We start from the raw sequence: 7859 nt of genomic DNA on the forward strand, positions 1-7859 counted from the left end.
CACAGGCTCTAGAACATCCCTGAAATAATTCCTGTTTGAACTAGATCTGATCTTTTAGAAAAACATCGGGTTGTTTCTGGTTGGGGTCCTGCTATGCAGCGATTGTAACAATCTAATCGTTTGCCATCGGCTTGGTTCCAGTCCCGGTCAATTTCAACCCAAAGAAGAGGGAAGAATTGGTTACAACAGTCATAACTCCATGTCATGCTAGTGTAAAACCGACAGACCTCAGTCATCGGCGGGCAGGATCGAACCTGCGACCTTTGGAGTTTAGTGCATGAGCCGCTACTGCATGAGCTAGAAGTTGACTGGCTCTTAGCAAAGGGTGTAGAGTAGACTCATAATCTCTCTCTAAGTGGTCTTGGTGCCACTAGATGGGACAGAACACCACACCCAGGAGGTGTGTGTGTTTCACTCGCCCTGGTGTTAAAGGTCCACCTAGCGAGGAAGAAGCCTGTTTACTAAGGGGAACCAAGTGCTATGAAAGAACATGGGGAGAACTCAGATGAAGGCCATGGATGCCCCAAATCAGTAAAGTCAAAGCACAAAGTGAAATGAGGGTCAGAACAGCAACACTGTAAAAATGTACCCTGCTTTCTCAACAGCTCTGATCCACTTTAGCTTGGAGGGAGCAGAGAATCAAGGCCCTCTGATGTTAGGGGTGAATTTGGGTGTGTTTTTCTCTTTGCTATCAGCTGGGCACCTCTTTGAGCTGTGGCATCAGGTTCCAAATTCTGATCATGCACCAACTTGCCCTGTGACTCCCCTTGGAGCATGTTTATGTTGTGGCATCAGACATGGAGAACAGAGAAGATGCTGTTTTACCTCCAAGGGCATCCGCACCAGTGCCGTGGACAGCAGAATGCAGGGCAGTGATTCCATGTGGCCAGGTTAATTTTGTTTCTGGAGGGCCATGAGATGGCAGGTGCAGTTTAGGGGCCTGATCCCAAGAGGTGCTGAGGACCCACAGCTCTCACTGCTGTGCTGACAGCATTGGGGAAGATAAGGCTCTACAGCAAATCAAATACTATGGAAACATCATGGGAAGAACAATTAATTATGTTCCACCCACATGGTTCCTCCTATCACAGTTAAAGCTGGGATAGTCCCTCCCCACATACTGCGTGCTCTTTACCAGAATAGACATTGGGTGTTTTAACTGGCTCCCTTGCTGTGGTTTGGCATCTTGTGCACCAGTCCTATTTTGTGAGTCAGAAGCAATATGTGTGGTCTTTCCTGTGTGTCGCTCATGTGTGCACTGATTCACATGGGGCAGATTCCTCCATTGGTCTTAGTGCAACTCTGCTGATTTACATCGGCTGAGATCTGGTCCGGGAGCTGGCTTTCAGAGAATTAAGACCCTTTGAGTCCTTTAAATAATTGCTTGCGGTCGAGGTCTGTATTTACTGTGTAATTTCATGCAAGTGATCTCACTGCTGGATGTTATTTTTAAAGTCCCTTGCAATTTTTTTTTGTATTATTAACCCAAATACCAGAACAGCTGGGACACAGAGATACAATCAGTGTTGTGATAGGAAAGCAATCAGAATAACAGCGCTACTAGTAGATCAGTGGAGCATAAAGCCCACTTGCAAACGTTTGGCCCAGTCCTGCTTTCCTTGACATCCATGGGAGTTTTGGCATTAATGTCAATGTTAGATTACCTGATGTCAAAGGCCATTACCTACACACTTACCAAACATTCCTAATAATAATCTATAACATTTATATACACGCACATGTTCAGAGTGCTTCACAATCATTCCATGTGAAGGAGGTGGTTACATTTTGTCCCTGATGAATGGAGAAAAAAACAGAGGCAGTGAGTGGAGAAGCAGCTTGGGCTAGTGGATAGAGCACTGGACTGGGAGTCAGGAGACCTGGGCTTTCTCCCATTGAGCTGCTGTGTGACCTTGGACAAATCACTTCACCTCTGTTTCCCCTGCGTCTGCCTTGTCTGTTTAGATTGTAAACTCTTTGGGCAGGGGCAGCCCCAAGCACAGTGGGTCCCGGCTCTCAAGTGGGGGTCACTAGATGCTGCTGCAATACATATGGTAAGTCACCATTTAAAGTGGCTCACCTGAGAGCACCCAGCAGCAGATGGGAATTTGGTATCTTCTGCCACGTGTTCCTTCATTCCTCCAGCCCAGGCTGCCTCCAGTGTGCGTTAGGAAGGAAGTCATTTGGTTGGAAGCATCCTCTAGTGGGTCCCTTCATCGTGGCTTAATTTAAAGACCGATCTAAAGAGCAAACCTTTCACTCCCCCTGGGAATCCTAGGGATTTTGTTTGTAAGATTACTCGGGCAATTTTGCAATATTTGCTATTCTGGTAAAATAGCTATATAAAGACATGTACCATAAAGTGCTATTTTTGCAAACCCAGGTTGCCAGATCTGATATCAGCACAGTGGAGTCTAGCTCATGCTCGCAGGCACACGTGGGACAAAGGAAAACACCAGGCTATTAGCGTCTAAAAGAATCACAGTTTCAGGATGTAAGGTAAACAAATTCCACCCTAGCACCTAAAGCCTTAATAACAGGGGAATTTTATGATGATCTTTGCAAGACCTTTTGGAATCATATAAATATTTATGTTGCTCTGCCCCATAAAGTTGTTTCCCCCTTCGGCTCCAGGAACGATTAGTGCAGCTCTGTCATGCAGCAGCATCTGTGACATGTCGTCTTTGCTTTTGTTGCGGTGATTTATCTCTCCAAATACCTGGCAAGGGCTGGGGTTTGAAAAAACACTTAGCTCTGAACTGTGATTAATTTTAAACACATGCAGCCTGTCTTTCCCGAAAGAGAAGGGCTGCTAATGTCTTTCCCTCGGTCCACCTGTAGCAAAGTGGTGGCAGGGAATAGACTGTGGCTAGCTATGAGTGGGGCCATGAGGGCTGGGGGGTCTGGAGGTGCTAGGAGCTGGGTCCTTTATCCTGTGAGCTGTGCAAGGACCAAATGCAGCCTTGGTCTGTGCTCTCCCAGCGTGCAAGGACTCGGGGCCCTAGCTCTGATGGAGTCACTAGAAGCACCATAGGGATGGGTTGATTGGCACCCTACACCTTCTTATAGATGTTATATGCACTTCCCTACTGCGCTCTCAAAGACACCGGTCTAGATTCAATCCTTTTGCATTGGGCTAGTGCAAAGCAGCTGTAAACCAGTGGAGCCAGCTGGCTGGGCATTCCCCTAGGGTGAGGGCATCCCTAGATCATCTTAGAGTGGGAATACGTAACACTTATACTTCCATCCTCTGGTGTAAGGACTGTTTTGCTCACAAGGCTGGGAGGAAGATGGCATGGCCAGAGCCCTGCTACACTCTGGTAATCCCCAGTTCGCATACTAGCCAGCTGGGGTAGTTTAGAGCAGCGCTGAGGCTGCTCTAAACTATGCTGGGGACTGGGCCAGTATAGGAGTGGGCTCAGGATGAAGGAGCTGCAGACAATAACTGTGATCCCCCTCAGCTGCAGCTACCACGAATTGGACACAGCAGAGCATCTGGGTCATTGGCCCTGTCTCTCAGAGCTGGTGTAGAAACCCAGCCCCTCCACTGCAAGGTGAACAGAGCCCTCAGACAGGAGGGCACTCAGATGAATGGCTGCAAATTTTGGCTTTACTGGCTACTGGCACAGCCAGTGGGCATGGGACTCTCAGCATGAGTCAGTTGTTACAAACATTTGGCAAAAACCATTACACAGAAGCAATCCCACACAAGGGAGGTGGGGATTAATAATAAGAATTTTAGTTATAAGCTGGGGACACATCAATTAGAAGTAACGGAGGAGGAGAAGGACCTTGGAGTATTGGTTGATCATAGGATGACTATGAGCCGCCAATGTGATATGGCTGTGAAAAAAGCTAATGCGGTCTTGGGATGCATCAGGAGAGGCATTTCTAGTAGGGATAAGGAGGTTTTAGTACCATTATACAAGGCACTGGTGAGACCTCACCTGGAATACTGTGTGCAGTTCTGGTCTCCCATGTTTAAGAAGGATGAATTCAAACTGGAACAGGTACAGAGAAGGGCTACTAGGATGATCCGAGGAATGGAAAACTTGTCTTATGAAAGGAGACTCAAGGAGCTTGGCTTGTTTAGCCTAACTAAAAGAAGATTGAGGGGAGATAGGATTGCTCTCTATAAATATATCAGAGGGATAAATACCGGAGAGAGGGAGGAATTATTTAAGCTCAGTACCAATGTGGACACAGAACAAATGGATATAAACTGGCCACCAGGAAGTTTAGACTTGAAATTAGACGAAGGTTTCTAACCATCAGAGGAGTGAAGTTTTGGAATAGCCTTCCAAGGGAAGCAGTGGGGGCAAAAGATCTATCTGGCTTTAAGATTAAACTCAATAAGTTTATGGAGGAGATGGTATGATGGGATAACATAGTTTTGGTAATTAAATATTCATGGTAAATAGGCCCAATGGCCTGTGATGGGATGTTAGATGGGGTGGGATCTGAGTTACCCAGAAAAGAATTTTCTGTAGTATCTGGCTGATGAATCTTGCCCATATGCTCAGGGTTTAGCTGATCGCCATATTTGGGGTCGGGAAGGAATTTTGATCCAGGGCAGATTGGAAGAAGTCCTGGAGGTTTTTTGCCTTCCTCTGTAGCATGGGGCATGGGTCACTTGCTGGAGGATTCTCTGCTCCTTGAAGTCTTTAAACCACTATTTGAGGACTTCAATAGCTCAGACATAGGTGAGAGGTTTTTCGCAAGAGTGGGTGGGTGAAATTCTGTGGCCTGCGTTGTGCCGGAGGTCAGACTAGATGATCATAATGGTCCCTTCTGACCTTAGTATCTATGAATCTGTTGCCTAATGGTTAGGGCAGGGTTCTGGGAGTGGGGACCTCTGTGTTCTCTTCCCAGCCCTGACAATGACTGGGCGAGGTACTTGCCCTCTTTGAGCCTCAACGTACCCCTCTCCGGGGTGTGTGCGCAATACTACCCTCGGGGATGCTGTGAGGATGAATTAATAAATGGCTTTGACTAGTCGCCAAACGACGGCAGAGTCTACTACTGCTGCTTCAAGCAGCATGGGGGTAGCCCATACCATGTTTTGGGGGTGATTGGAGTGGAGGCATTTGGGGGCTTGTGTTAGTTTCATTGACGCCAATGGAATAGCTGTGATGTAAAGGTAGAGTGAGGTCAGAATTGGCTCCTTTGACCTCATGCTAGGCCTGGCACCTTTTCAGAAGGCTGCAAATCGGCCTTGCTGCTCTGAACGCACCAGAGCAAAGCTGAGTCACACCAGCTGAGGGCAAGGCTGTGAAAATGGATGGAATTGTGTGTGCTGCCAAGAACGAGTTTTGGCCTGTGTTGTGTTCATTAAGACCTTACTCATAAGAGCAGTCCCACTGGGCTGGATTCGGAGCTCCCTTTGGAGCTACTCCTGATTTAAGTAAGTGTGCGATCAGGGCCGGGCCGGGCCCAAAGGAGGGGCTGTTGGTCTAAAGGCTGCAGGATTAGGCCCTGCGTTAATTAGGCCTGGTGACCGGACTTTTCCAGTGCTTTGCCGTGTTTATGTAAGGGCCTTGCTAACTGCACCGTAAATTACAGTCAGTGGCAGTCATGGGTTATAGTTAACGGACGGGTGTTTTGATAAGACTGTTTTATGTGAGCTGCTAGAAAAATGAGCCATTTTTCCATGGGAGTGGCAGTAACGACCAGTTACCATATTTATTGAAATAGAGGTCAGTATGAAAAAATGACTGCCTCTATGGTGGTCCCAGCATGACCTCTGGATTCCCAGTACTGAAAAAGAGCTAACTGATGCACCTAGCAGATAGTATCACCAGAGCCTGTCTCCAAGGCAGAGGCTGGACCGTTGCGATCACAGACTATTTCTGGCAGGTTTAAAAATAACTCCCTTGTTTTCCTGGATGGCAATCAGAAGAGTAGTGCTGTAATGATGTATATTAAAAGAGAGCTGTTGGTCCCAACGGAGCCCAAAGCAGGAGCCCAGTCCTGCGTTCCCTCCCAATGAAATCCCTCACAGCCCTGTGTGAGCAAGGCCATGTCTACATTTAGGGTTCCCAACTTGGTAATATTTAAAAACTGGACACTCCAGTAGGGGTGCTGGAACCTCCCCTGCCCCGCCTCTTCCCCCGAGGCCCCACCCCTGCCCCGCCTCTTCCTCCTGAGGCCCCGCCCCTGTCCACTCCTCTTCCCCCACCCCTCATTGCTCACTGCTTTTCCCCTCCCACCCTTACACCCGGGTCACCTGGCCACCCTATCTACATTAGGGGAGCTATAGCGGGTAGCTATGGTGCCATAGCAAGGCTGGCATAACCCCGGAGTGTGGACGCAGCCTACTGCAATGCAAGGGATTTTTTCCCTCACAGTAGGTAATCCACCTCCTCACGTGATGGTAGCTAGCTCTCCGGAAGCATTCTTCTGTCACCCTAGCCGTGTCCACACCCACATAGCTGCCGTGCTCAGGGGTGCGGATTGTTATAGCCTTGAGTGCTGTCACTGAGCGCCCTGAATTTTCGGTGTAGACCAGGCCTAAGGACTGTGTGACGGATCCCCAAACAAGAGCACGCGTCTGTGTGATCCAAGGAGACAGGGCTGGATCCCAATCTGGTATAAATCACCATGGCAACATTGACTTCAGTTTACCCCACTGACTCTGATTTACACCAGCTGACTTTGTTTAGCTTTTAATTGATGGCTTGAGTTTAATATTAGGGGATTTGGGGGGGTGGGGTGGGGTGGGGAGGTTTCTCTGTTTTGCTTATTGTGTTGCCCCCAAGCTGGCACTTTGGTTGGCAGACGCATTAGCCCCTTTGAAACCTGCTGGAGCAGGGAGCTTCAGAGATGACAGCAACAGCCAGTTGCTACAGCAACAGGCATGCTACAAATCTCTTATAGCAAATGAATGAATGGAAGCAGTGAGACCTAGTGGTTAGGACTGGGGGCCAGACTGCCTGGGTTCTATTCCTGACTCAGCTCGGAGTTGGGGGGAACTCCATGGAGTTCAGGGAAGTCACTCTGGATTTTCACTGGCCTAATGGGGAGCTGAATCGGACCTACTGTCTTCAGCTGTGTTTGGTCACTTTCTAGAAGAAGTTGGCCTCTGTTGACCTTCAACTAACTGTCACGTGAAAAAATATATAAACGCCAGCTGAGCTGCATTAAACTGGGCCGGGCAGATTCACTTCCCAAAGCATCTGGGATAGCTGAGACAATACTGCTGATGTACTCTGTGTGTTACAGCAGCCCCTGGAGGCGCCACACAGAGATCAGGACCCCGTTGTGCTAGACACCGGACACACGAATAACAAAAACCTGGTTCCTGCCCCCCTCCCCCAGCGCCCCAGCACTCCCAGTCCAGGTAAACCAAGTCCCATGCTATTACTTGCTTATTTTCTTCGGATGCTCTGAGTTTATTTAGACAAGCGCCCCCATAATTACCCAAGACATTTCCTGTGGACCAAAGCAAAACCTCCTTGGGCGCTACATTTCAGAAGGGATTTACGGGTCAGAAGGGCAGCCCAGTGGGTAGCGCACTGGGCGGCAGCTCAGAACGCCTCGGGTCTATCCCTAACTCAGCCACAGACTTCCTGTGTGACCGTGGGCACCCGGATCTTGCCTGGGGTCTCCCTGTGTTTCTGTACGAGAGATGATAATGCAGTCTGGACCCAGACAGCACAGCGTGCAGAGGAGATGACATGATCACATATACATATGTATTTATTACAGAGCCACTGCACTTCCTTGGGTGGCGGCTGAAATAGTTGATAGGCTCGTGGGGAGCCGTGTGATTTGAGGAGGGCTTGGAAAGAGGAGAGGGTGGGTTCCTAGAGAGGTTTTTCTTTCTCCTTTTAACAGCTTCTTGCTGCCGCCCTTTATTA

Source organism: Lepidochelys kempii, chromosome 10 (genome assembly GCF_965140285.1).
Source record: "Lepidochelys kempii isolate rLepKem1 chromosome 10, rLepKem1.hap1, whole genome shotgun sequence".
Lineage (NCBI taxonomy): Eukaryota > Metazoa > Chordata > Testudines > Cheloniidae > Lepidochelys > Lepidochelys kempii.